Source organism: Mycteria americana, chromosome 21, assembly GCF_035582795.1.
Source record: "Mycteria americana isolate JAX WOST 10 ecotype Jacksonville Zoo and Gardens chromosome 21, USCA_MyAme_1.0, whole genome shotgun sequence".
Classification (NCBI taxonomy): Eukaryota; Metazoa; Chordata; class Aves; order Ciconiiformes; family Ciconiidae; genus Mycteria; species Mycteria americana.
The window spans coordinates 7,302,447-7,314,989 of NC_134385.1; positions in this window are offsets into that span (position 1 = coordinate 7,302,447).

Below are 12,543 nucleotides of genomic sequence, written 5' to 3' on the forward strand. Positions count from 1 at the left end.
GTTCAGGGTGCAGATGTGACCGGAGGATACGTCCTCAATCTGGCCTGGAGAAGAAGGGTGTGGGTTCCCTAGTAGCAGACTAACTTCCCAGACAAAGGCAATAGGCTACAATAGATAAATGAACAAATTTATTATCAATAAGACTCTCCTGCATGGTAAACCCCTTCTTTTTTCGTTGGTATCCAAGAGCCAAGTAAAAAGGTCAGTACGCTGTGCCAAGGAGCACTTCGTCGCTGATCATGTGGAGCTCTGTGGCTGCAGAAGGGACAACACACCCGAGCTTGGGATTTTTGACCAGCTGTCTCCTACCGATGGTACCCCCACCCTCTTTCACGCTGCACCAGCCAGTGCACACATCGTGCCCTGGACCCCCTCCACAGCCCACAGGCACAGCACGGTGCCCCATCCAGGGGATTCTTCACCACCTGCTTGAGTTCTCCTCCTGCCTCGCCTGGTCCTCCTCAGGGCTGAGTCACCACTGAGCCAGCTCTGCTGTCAAAGCAATGTCAGAGGGAGCTGGCTGGTCCTCCCAGAAATTAATATTGCGGTGTCAGCTGTCATGGTCCCAGTCTTTTCCCATGCACGTGAATTTGGGCTCCTCTGGGGGAGGCCTGGGTCTGTCACCTTCACCCTTCTACTCGCTGACCAGACCTGCTCTTCCTGTCATTGCAGGGTTGCTCATGGCTGTAGCTGGGGCCAGCTATGGCCAGTACATGAGCAGCTATGTGATGGACCAGGATGTCTCTGGGTGAGCAGGGAAGGGTGGAAGGAGACATCTTCTGCACAGCGGGGCTGGGTTTCCCAGCAGGGTGTGTTACATGGATGAGATGAAGGAAGGTCACACTTTTGGATGTCTGTGTGGACATTGTTTGGGAACAGAGAAGTGGAGCTTCCTCCTGGCCTGAGCCCCAGGCCAGCAGTCAGGCTGTGGAGCTGATGCTGGGCTCCTGCTGTCCTTGTCTCAATTTGTCAGAAGGAACCTTATCAACAGGGAAGTCCTGGTGGGTCTGGATGTCTTTGTTCACCTTCTGCCTTTCTCTGGATTTGTTGTTGGATAAAATCATATATATAATGCCTTTGCTGCTTATTCCTTTTTTTGCCTTTATGTTTCCTGGTGGAGAAAAACAGGAAAATTTCTAGTTCTGGTGAACTGTACCAATTATTTATTTCTTTTTTTCTGGATGAAGTCTAGATAAAGAACAACGTTCTTTTAAATAAGAGCTCACATGAATGGCAAAAGACAGAGACTAAATGAGGAGTTTTCCTCCAGTTTCCTTTCAGCATTTCTCAATGGGCTCAGCCCTAACTAGTGAAATAGAAAATGGGAAACAAAATCCTCATGGGGAGGCAATGTTTTTTAACTAGCTCTCTCAATGAACCCTTTCACGCTCTCTGGGTGTGAGGGCATTGGTAGACCTCAATGGCCCTGAGCAGCCTCTGCTGGGGCCTCCATCCAGCCCCTGCCCACGGGTCTGGGGGCCCATCTGATTTCAGACCATGGGCCTTCAGACCATGCCTGAGCTACACTGGAGGAGTGTCGATCTCCAGGTCAGCCACAGCCATGCCCCTGCCTCGCCATGGACCCTGTGGATCCCAGTACTGTCTTGCAGGCTAACTTCCCAGTTTGACCTGGGACCTCCCTAATCACCAGGATCTTGTCTGGTGATCTGGACTCTTGGTCCTGGCCATGATCTCTTGGTCTCTGAAGCTTCTGACAGCATCTCCTGGCAGAATCAAACAAGGCTGGGGAGCTATGTCATTAATGGCTGGGCAGATGTGAGGTGATGACTTAAATATCTAGTCTCTTGGAGTCTGCAGGACAGTTGGGTGTCCCAGAGGAAGCCACAGAGCTTCAGCAAAAGAGACTGGCCCACTTCATGGTAAAGATGGGACGGAGGAGATCGCTGTCTGAGGCTGGGGAGAGGAAAGGGACACAGCGAGAGAGTCTGGAATTCAGATCTGACCATGCTGAAGGCACAGCGTCTGCAGAGCCAAGCTCTGCTGCTCTGCACATGCATGAATTCCCCAGAGGAATGTGTTTGCTTGATGCCTGTTAGAGCAGAGGTAAATGGCAGATTTACATGTGAACCGAGCAAAACCAGAAGCTGAAGTTCCCTGTACCACCAGTCATGGGGAGAGAGGTGGGTGAGTCCATGGGTATTCATAGCATCAAAGTCAAATATCTACAAAACCAGCAAGTAGTTGGTGTGAATACCCTGGATACCCTACTAAGAAAAAACAGAGGAGCTTGTACCTGCATCACTCATTCGCTCCAGAGACTGCTCCAATGTTTATCTCAGCTTGCAAGTGTAGCAGCTCCAGCCTACGATTTTACCTCTGCTCCATGCCAATGTGTTAGCTGAACTAGGGGAGATTCCAGACTCTGTAGAGACAATCATTAATATGTACAAATGTGGGCATTTCCCCTAGTTTTTCCGCAGACTGAAGACTTGTCAAGCTCTGGAATCTTTCTGACTGCACTTCTCAGGATACACCTGGCCCTCTTGTTTTCCTGTGTTAGATAACCAAGAATAAATCACTTGTGGTTTTTGAAGAATTCCGCCTGAAATCTGGGGTGAGTTTGGAATTTAAATCCACAGCAAAATGAGGAAGAGGGTTTTGAAGGAAGAGGTGAATCTACATTAACAGAAGTTGTGGGCACAATCTTGAGTGTGTCATTTCTAATTTAGGTGGAGGACTGGTGAGCTCCCACTTGCTTTCCAAGGCTGTTGCATGGCTGGTTGTAAGCTTATCTGAAGTTCTGCATGTTTATATCTTTACTTACTAGTTGACTTCAGCACCGGTGGTTTAATCTCAGCCTTTTTTTTTTTCCATTATACATTTCATTGACACCTTCTCCTGGAAATCTTTTCCACCTAATTTTATCTGAAAGAAGGGGGATCAGTTAGAACAGAGCCCTTGATCTTGCAGGCACTCTTGAGGGTAAGAGAGATAGATACTTGCTAGTAGACCTCCTACCTGACAGTAGGTCATGAACTAGGGGATCTTAAAAGAAGAGCACATAACATTTGCCCTCACCCTTCAGGTTATACTGTCAGCACTGTGTCCCCAGTGTAAATGGGAAGGGAGCTGTAGGTGTAGTTCGTCATGTACAGGTAGAAAGCCAAAAGTCATTCCAAGCGTGGAAGAGTGCATGTGATGGGGGTGTAGATTGGGAATGGGACACGTAAGCACCTGCTCGCGCCAACAGGTAGCACACCTCCTCCGGATCACGCCGGCTCTTACGGAGGTGGGGACCGATGGCCGCACTGCCCTGCACTCCCTGACCCTCTGTGTTTTCCTGCTGGCTTGCAGCAGCCAGGTACGTGTTTGGGTGAGTTTTCTAGATCTTTGCAGTCCACGCTTCACTGCAGGCATTGTAGGTCTGTTTGCATGTTGCCCTAATAGCTTCTTCCCAGGGTCTGGGCTGGGGTGTGGGATAACTGGCCTGTGCTCACTTACCAGCGTGTGTTGTGGGTTACTGAGTACATTTCAAGGTGTACGGGGCTGTTTTTTTTCTCCAGCTTGCTTTCCTTGCAAAGCAAACTTCATCTTTGAGCACCATTAGCCTCATGCCTTAGAGCAAAAGGAAAATGACAGCTATCACCAAAAGACACAGCACGCTCCTTGGCAGTGCGTGAAGGCCAACAACACCATCAGTGCCAGGAAGTTTAAGGAACACACGTATTTCCCTGGACGCGGCATTCAGGTACTGGGGGGGAAAGAGGGAGCGTGTTCCTGCCCCTTCCACACTGACAGAATGTCTTGTTCCTCCTTCTCCGTTTTACACAAAAGTAAGTTGAGGACTGAGGAGTTTTGCCCAGTGTCACCCCTCTGCTGTGGTAGGCATGGGCTGAGGATCTTTCTTTCCTGAGTCTTATGCCCTGGACTCTAATAGTTAATGCTCTGCGGTGCTTTCAAAGGTTTCCTTTATTTCCTGCCTGACAGACAGGGGGGAGGAACTCGGTCTGCCAGTGAAGGAGAAAGATGTTTTCCTACAGTGCTCCGATCCAGCTCCATCCACACCCTCTGCTCAGAAGGACAATTGTTTCCAAGAACAGTATAAAAACACACCATTCAAATGAAAATAAGGAAAATAAGGAAAATTGTTTTCCCATTTCTCTCCACCAGCAGAAGTCAGTGAAGAAACTGCTGTGTTGTGTTCCAGAAGAGAAGACTGCAGTGAGACTTGGCACCAGGAGCAATTTCCACTGGAGGGGTAATTTTTTAGCATCACTGCAGAGTGTGTCGGTCAGCACAACATGCCCATTGCCACAGTGCTGAGCTCAGGAGAACTCTCTCTTGAGGCAGGTGAAAGGAGGGCTTAATTCTCCCTAGATTTTCCCCAGCATGTCAGGAAGGTTGGAGTAGATGGGTCTCCTGACTGTGTGCCTGTCACCTTCAGCTTCCCCAGAGCCGAGACACCATGGTCACGTACCCACAGTGACAGCACTCAGCCAAAACTAGCATGCAGCCCACCTTTCTCCTGCTACTTTCAAACTGCAGCCTCTGAAGTAGGTGCCACATTTCTTGTCCATACCTTGCCAACCCGTTATGGTTTTCCTCATGGCAGAGGGCAGCCTGTTGTCCACTGTGCGTTTCTTTTCCTAAGGGTTTCACTCACATCTGTCCTGCAATTCCTAGGAACTGATAAGAGCTAGAAGTATTTTGTGGACAAAATACTAGAAGCAGACACAGCTCTAAAGGGTGCTGGTCCTCAGGAGTCCTGGGCTGCAGCAGAGAATGATGCAGTAAAAGATTCAGACGCTAACCATTTTTCCCCAGTTGGCCGTTTTCCCTCCAGTGCTTGTTGCCGTCTCTGCTAACTAAGACTTGTTATCTTTAAGAGCTCACCCCCATTTCTCTGTTGGTCAGCACCTAGAAACACAGCCAAGTGTGAACATCTGAATCCTGTCAGAGTCAAGGCTTGTCTCACCTGCCATCACCTCATACAGGCTGAGAGTCACGGAGAGGGGGGCAGAGCTGCCCTCTCCCAGCAGGAGCTTTGCCACCATGATGATGCCTCCTGAAACACATACGTGTCCAGGGGTTTGCAGTACAGAGAGCCTATACTCAACCTAGCTAACTCAGAGCCGCGCTAGCAACTAGCACTGATCAGATCCCACATACAGCCAGCTCTGTTCAAGCCCTTCTGCAGCCCTCAGTCCCTGTGGTGTGTGAAGACAGTCAGAGGGATGTGTAGGCAACATACGTATCAGCATCTTCCATGGGATGGCAAGTCAGAAAGGAAGGCTCCAGGGACTTTCCAATTTTGCAAGCTTGGGTGGAATCTGCTTCTTCAAGTTCATGAATTCAGATGTGTGATAATGCCTGGGGGCAGACACTGCAAATTCCTGGGATCAGTGCTTTGGGAAGCAGTGGTGTAATGCAACCAGATGCTGCATGCCATGGGCCTCTTGGCCAGCTGCCTCGGACACTGTGGCAAGCAACATGCCCATCCCTGCCAGAGAACGTAAGCCCTGTGTGCTCGTGCTTGGTACACATGACCCAGGAGCAACACTCACACTGCCAGACTATCAATCAGGAGCCTTTTTTAAAAAAAGAAAAATAAAACAATAGCCTTGTGTTTTCTTTGGAGTTTCTAACCATGCAGTACAGTTAGCAGCACAAGCCGTGGCTGGCAGCAAGTGCTGCCTGCTCACCCTCCTCTCCCTCCCCAGCAACAGCCTGAGTCATGGCTGTGGTCACAGACAGTGACACAATGCCATTGTCATCCAAAGAATGCAGTGTTTTCCTGCTCTGCAAAAATATTTTGTACAGTGCATTTTCCATGCTCTCCAGAGGAGACACTGTCTGGATTCTTGCTGTAAGTGACCCCAGGAGCGCTGCTGACTAATATTCCCATTTCTCTCCTCGTGTTCCCTCAAGGTCCCAGGCTTATTTATACTCTGCAGAAAGAGCTCGGAGTCAAGGTTGGTGAAGTGGATTTCCTCAGAACAGCACATACACTGAAGTGTGAGGAAATTGTGAATTTAATCTCTCGAGGTACGATTCATTGAGGTCACGTCACTGGAGCCAGCTCATGGTTAAGGGTCTGGCCCAGAGGACTTGGCTTGGACATATATAGGCAATAGCATAGCAGGTAGACAATTTGCCCCCCCTACACCAGAGATGGCCATGGGGTGACTCATCCTTTGGAGATGCCTCTCTTGCCATTGCCTCCTAAAGTAATGAGATGCACAGCTCAGACAAGAGCCATGCTGCCGGCACGGTAACCCCTGCAAAAGCCTCCTTTAATCACCAGCCGTGTTCCTGCCCTCTGTGCACACCTCAGGGGACTGCAGCCTCATAACCCCTACAGACCTGTCTGCTCTACTTAGCTTGGAAATGAAATTGCAATTACTTCCTAATACGGCAGTCCTTCTGCCTTTCTCATGTTGCACAGCAGACAGCAAAGGACAAGGCTAGCATTTTCTATTTCTGCCAGGTAGTTATCAGGGTGACTTAAAATCAAATTGCTTGGGAATATATAGGATAAATAAATTCAGATGCAAATCTCAGGACGTGGAAAAGGCCTCATTCCGCCAGATGTCTTTGTTTTATGCAACTGAAGAACAGATGATGAGCCTGCAACAAGGCTGCTCACTGTGGTGAGCTCTTCAACTCCTTAATTAACACTGAGGGCTGGTGTGGTGCTGGTGAGTGCGTAACCCTACACACTCCATAGGCAAAAAGCATCTCTTCGATGTGACAGCACACAGGGCCTTGCTGGAGTAGGGTTGTGTGATGGGACGTAGCATAGCCATGGTGCTTCAGTGCATTTTGGAATGCAGCGCAGTTTTGGAGAGATGAATGTGCAGCGTGGGATGTGTCAGATAAGCTCTGAAACATGGCCATTTTCTCTGTGTTTTTGTACATGTAGGACAGATGACTGTATCCATGAGATAGTGGTTGTGGTGGTTGCTCCCATTAAGTAGATGTAAACTTACTCTATGTCTTTCTGGGAGATGTGCTTGTGAGAGAAATAGATTTGAAAAATGAGGTGATTGATTTTGTAGAAATGTGTTGGCTAGATTGTGGGTTTCCTCAACCATGCTTAAACCAGGATAAAAGGAAGAGTCAATATTATTCATATCATAATAATCTACACAAAGTGTATTTCCTCCCCAAATGGAACATTTGTATGTATCACTGGCAGTGCTTCTGGGTAAGCCAGGCTGGATCTGACTAGCCAGCCTGGTAAAAGCAACTGGTGGATGCTGCTGAACTTGAGCCTTCAGTGGACGGTGAAAATCCTGCACGTCGCACATCATAGCCAGTTGTGAAATAGCGGATGTTTTGGAGCAGATAGGTGATGCAGAAGACTTCCTTCCTCAACTCAGAAGGCAAATAATTTGTATCCTGATTACAAATTATGAGGGTTTGTAGATTGCAAGGTCAGAAGGGACCATTATAATTATGTCATCTGACCTTCCCAAATAGTGCAGTCTTGGAATGACACTTGGTGATTCCCACACCGAGGCCAACAGTTCATGGCTGACCTACAACGGGTCTTTTCTTAAAGACTCAGACACAGAGAGTTATCTGTCACTGACTCCGTGGCCTGTGAGGTTATTCCAATACATAACCTTTTTTTCTGCTCAAAATACGCAGCTCATTTCCAGTTTGTATTTTGCCTGCAAGATCTTTGTCTAGAGAGATCATGTCAGATTTATAATCACCTGCTCTGTCTCTCAAGTAAGCAACAGTGGAATTGTGCCATGTTCCCGTTTCCACAACACCTCTTCCTACCTCATTACTAACAATCTGGCATGAAGAAAAGAGGAGACTGCTTAGGAAACCTAGGAAAACTTGTGGACCCAGGGTATTGCGCTCCCACCAGTACTGTGCAGGTGTCACACTGGAAGGTCAGTTATGAGCCAAAAGCTGACACTTTGACCTCTGCAGGATGTAAACATGTTTGAAACTTGTATCCAAATTTCTTCACTGTTTAAGCACCGAAACTCCCTGGAGGCTGCAGACCACAGAGATCTGTATCAGTGCAGAGTACGCCAACCCCTAATATAACTGCGATGCATCCTGCTCCATGATTGCACAGGTCTGGCTTTGGCAGCCACATTTCCTGCTTAATACAAATAACACAGAACAGTTTTTGCAAACATTAATAAAGCCACTCACCACCCCAGGAGACAAGTATGTATCATTATTAGTTAGGCTGTTTATCGTTTGTATTGTGGTAGGACAGAGGCCCCTGGTCAGGGATGTGGGTCTCGTTGCACAGTAACTCATGGCTCAAATGCAGTCACTACACAAAGCCCCTGCAGTCCAAGATGAGCAGAGATACTAGCTGCATGCAGAAACCAAAGAAGTACCTTGCAGGGTAACAGCAGGACAAATTATCATCGATTTACTCTTCTGGAAACCCAAGCACATAGGTAGCAAGTCTGTGGCCAGATGTTAGTGCAGAATACAGCCCCGAGACCCTGCCCCTCAGCCTCCCTGGTAGCCAAGTGCAGTGGCAGTTCAGCCTTGTCTCAGCATCTTTGCTGCTTTGTACTGAGGACTGGTGACACGGTTTCCATTCCCAGTTTAAGACTTTTGAGGCTGTTCTCTGTGCCTGTAAAGCAGGAAGCTAATGCAGTTTCCTATCTCACAGGTGTGCAGCATGTTTTACCCCACACAGTGGGACTTCCAAGTTAGGAACTTGGTTGGAAGGAGCTGGAGTCCTTCCAAGCACTGTTATTACATTAATATGTCACATTCGTAAAGCAGCCTATCTCCCATCCCTTGAGGTGTTCAGCATACCTACTGAGAGCGGGGCTAAAGGGCTCTTCCAAACTCACACAGCAGACCCGTGGCAGGGCCAGGAACGTGCCCGTGAAGGCAGCCTGTGAAGATGACTCACACCTATCACAGTTCAGGCTGCAACACATGTGTGGGGCTTTGCTGCAAAAGATGCACAGGCAGTACTGGGAAAAGTCTACTAAGTGGGGATTTATGGCACATCCAGAGATCCTGAGGGATGATTCAATCTTTGCCTTGTCTTCGGAGGGTGCATGTTGCCCTGTTTTATCCAGGGAGGGCAGAGCACAGTGTCAGCCCTTTCCCCACCACTGTTACCCACCTGGCACCTGCACCGTGCTAGGACAGGTCCCAAGTGCGTTGTAGCTTGGGGTGCTTTTGCAGGCTTGCATACAGCCTGGGGATGCCGACTGTGATTTACATGACCAGGTTTATGCAGCTTCTCAGCTCTGCACAAGCCGGCAGCGTTAGCCCTGCTGACTTGGGCAATATTTCAACATGAGGACAGTACTGGGTGGAGAGAAGAAAACAAAGCAAACCAGCCATTCCCTGGGGCTGAGCTAGCAAAGAGCGGCAAGGAGATAGCGATAGGACAAGGGCAAATGAGTCAGGCTGCACAGGCTGGCATGGATAAGCGTGCACAAGGAGCTGCTCCCTCCCTCCACCCGGCTCCTGGCTCGCCACGCTGCTGACAGCCCTCTTACATCACCCCGTGCCCTTGGCCGTACGGTCACCAGGCTCCTCGGGTCCATCCACCCCAGGACACACTGTTACGTTTGCAGGCGTCCTGCTTTTCCCCATGCACAGGCGCTGCCTCGCAGGCTCGGCCTGACAGGTCCTTCCCAGGCTGGTACGGCCAGGAGGGATGCGGGCTGGCGAGCAGCACCTCTGGCACCTCTTCAATGTGGGACACAATGAGGATTAATCACAGCCTGTCAGAGAGGCTGCTGTATTTTTCCTCCATTCTTATTTGCGTGCTAGTGCCTGGAAAACAGGATGGCAATGTTTTCCTGCCACGCATTCACCAAGACTAAACAAAGGACGTTGTATTTCCAGCCCCCCCGCCACCGCTCTCTGATAACTGTGGAGCTTTCAGGAATTGCTTGGGGAGAGCAATAGTGGGGGGTTTTCAAAGATCTGCCCCTTGGGCTGGCTGCATTGGAGGGGGGGGGCACAGATCTGAGCAGAAAGCCTCTGACATCTCTGATAAGGGTGAAGGTTTTCCATCTCACTTTTGGGAAAAAATGCATTGCCTAAAGAAAGGTCTTGTGTGCACAGCCTGCCTGGCTTGCAACAGCCGTGCTGGTTAGCTCTCATTAGGATTTATTACTCATAGTTTGTTAAGGTCTCATTAGTTTTAAGTCTGACCATGTTAGGTGCTTTACAGTGTAGTACAAAAGAGAAACCAGGCCGTTACAGTCTAAAGAGGGAGGAAGTGTTTATTTCTAATAGTGTAACCTTCAGCATCACCCAGCCATGAGTTAGATGCTGGGTCCTTATGCCAACATCTAAAATGGGAGCTGAGCTCAACTGGGAATTAAACTCTGCCCTCGCATGCTTTGAAAGCCCAGGCCTTTTCTCTACCTGTTGCAATGCCTTTCCCTCATCCCAGTTTCAATAGGATGCACTGGGTTTCTACTTTTTACCTGATGCTTCATGGGTTTAAATAGCTGTTTTCTCCAACCTCAGATGAACTTTGCAGAGTAAGCAATAATTAGTGCTTATGCAGCTTGTGTGGAACTTTTGGAAGGTCTTAAAATGTTCCCTGAATTGGGAAAATGAATGGTGGAAATCCTAGTTCTGCACTGATTTGGGGAACTTAACCCCACGTATACAATTTCTTCATGAGCAGTGGCTCCAATCCATGCATGGATTTGGTGAATCTATTCCTATCACCAGGAGCAACAAAACCAGCCAGAGGCAGCTTCTGGGAGACCAGGGACCATGGAAAAAGAGAAGAGCTGAAGAGAGAAAAGCTATGTTAGATGGCTTGGAGAGAAGCTCTGAGTAGCTGTGGAGGTTTTCACACTGAAAATATTTCAGTTTCAACTCAGACTTCACAGGGAAACATTTTCCACCTGTAGATCATCCTTCTCATCCTTCCCCCTTATGGGGGGGAGGGATAAATGGGGAAATGGGGAACAGTTTTGTTGCCAGGCACTTTAGCTTATTTGGAGGACAAAAGCTCAACCCCCTTCCTTGGAATTAAATTGGGAATACCACCCAGATTTGTCTAATTCCAGGGAAGCTATCACAGTGTGGGGTTGATTCCTGTTTTTCAGCTATGCTTTCTCTGGTCAAAAATCCCATCCACAGAGCTGAGATGCCTTAGTGAATGCAGGCTGTTCATGCAAAGGTTTCAGCCAGCTAATATAAGGAAATGTCTCTATTTTTAAAAAAATTCTTCCTGTGAAAACTGACTTTTCTGAAGTAGAATTGCGATATATATATTTTTAAAACCACTGCTTGGGGAAACTGCTTTCCCCTCTGCATGACTTGAGGAAAAAGTTGAGAAAGTGCATTGCAGGTCTGACTTTTGATGTCCTCCAATGTGTGATATGGGGACTGTGCTTGCTCCTCCAGGAGTGCGTGTAGGAGCAGAGCCAGGATGAAGAAAGGTGCTTGACTCCAGCTGGGCTGCGGGTTGTGGGAGGCCAGGCTAACCACAAGCAAGTGGATTTAGTCTGCTCTGCACTACAGTTCAGTTTTCATCACTTCATTATATCTCTGGGTTTGGCCCTGGATGTTCTGTCCCTGGGGTACTAAAATGCTGAAGAAATCCCCCTCCCAACATAATCTCACCAGATTAAGACCTGAAACCTTATTATAGATTACAAGATAAAAGCTTATTAAACAGCGTGAAAGTAACCTTGAAAAACGGGATTTCAAAATCTGCAGTGCAAGGTCTTGAGATTTGAATGCTAAGAAATCTGGTTGGGTTACTTCATATTCCTTGATGATGTTTATCTCTATTATCCCCAGTAATTGTCGTATGGGAACCTCACTGCATCAAGGACCTGATGTTACCAGGAAAAATGGGAGGGGCAGAGAGGAAATTGTTTGCATATGTATTTTTCTGTGTGGATGACTCAAGCAAGGAATAAACTGTACTATCTGTAAAAATATCTGCAAGATATTTATTTTTAAGGCATGGATGGTATCTCAGGAGCACTCTTCATGTCCAAAAAAACCCTCAAAAACATGCGTCCTACTAAACACTGGCACACCACAAACCACAGGTTTAGCCAGCAGCAAAGCCACAGAGCACCTGTGCTGCAACCAAGCAGAAGAATCCAGGAAAGTTAGAAGGGAGTTGGAGAGGGAGAAAGCTCACCTGGAAATGGGAACAATAAAAAAAATCCCAAACTTTCTCCCTCCTTCCGCCCCCCCCCATATTTCTCAACCAAACTTGTAAGTTACAGATTTTAAATATGTTACAAATGAATAAAAACTTGCAATACCGCCTGGGGTATGGCAAGAAAGCACGTGCTGTCATGATTAGAGCCCTCGGATAGCATGCTAATTACATAACACCCTAGGAATTTGGCAGCGCTGATCTAGAAATAGGGCAAATAATCATGTTTCCCCCACCACCTCCTTCCCCAATTCTCTCTGCTTCAGTTTCCCTTGATTGAAAATTTAATTTTCAAACCCTTCCAGACAGCTCTGTAACCTGGTAAAAGTGAGAAACAACTTTCACAAAAGCTTTGTCATACCTCAAGTAACTCTTTTTAAAAAGAAAAATCTGCACTAAACATTCAGTCGTATTTTGCTTTAGTG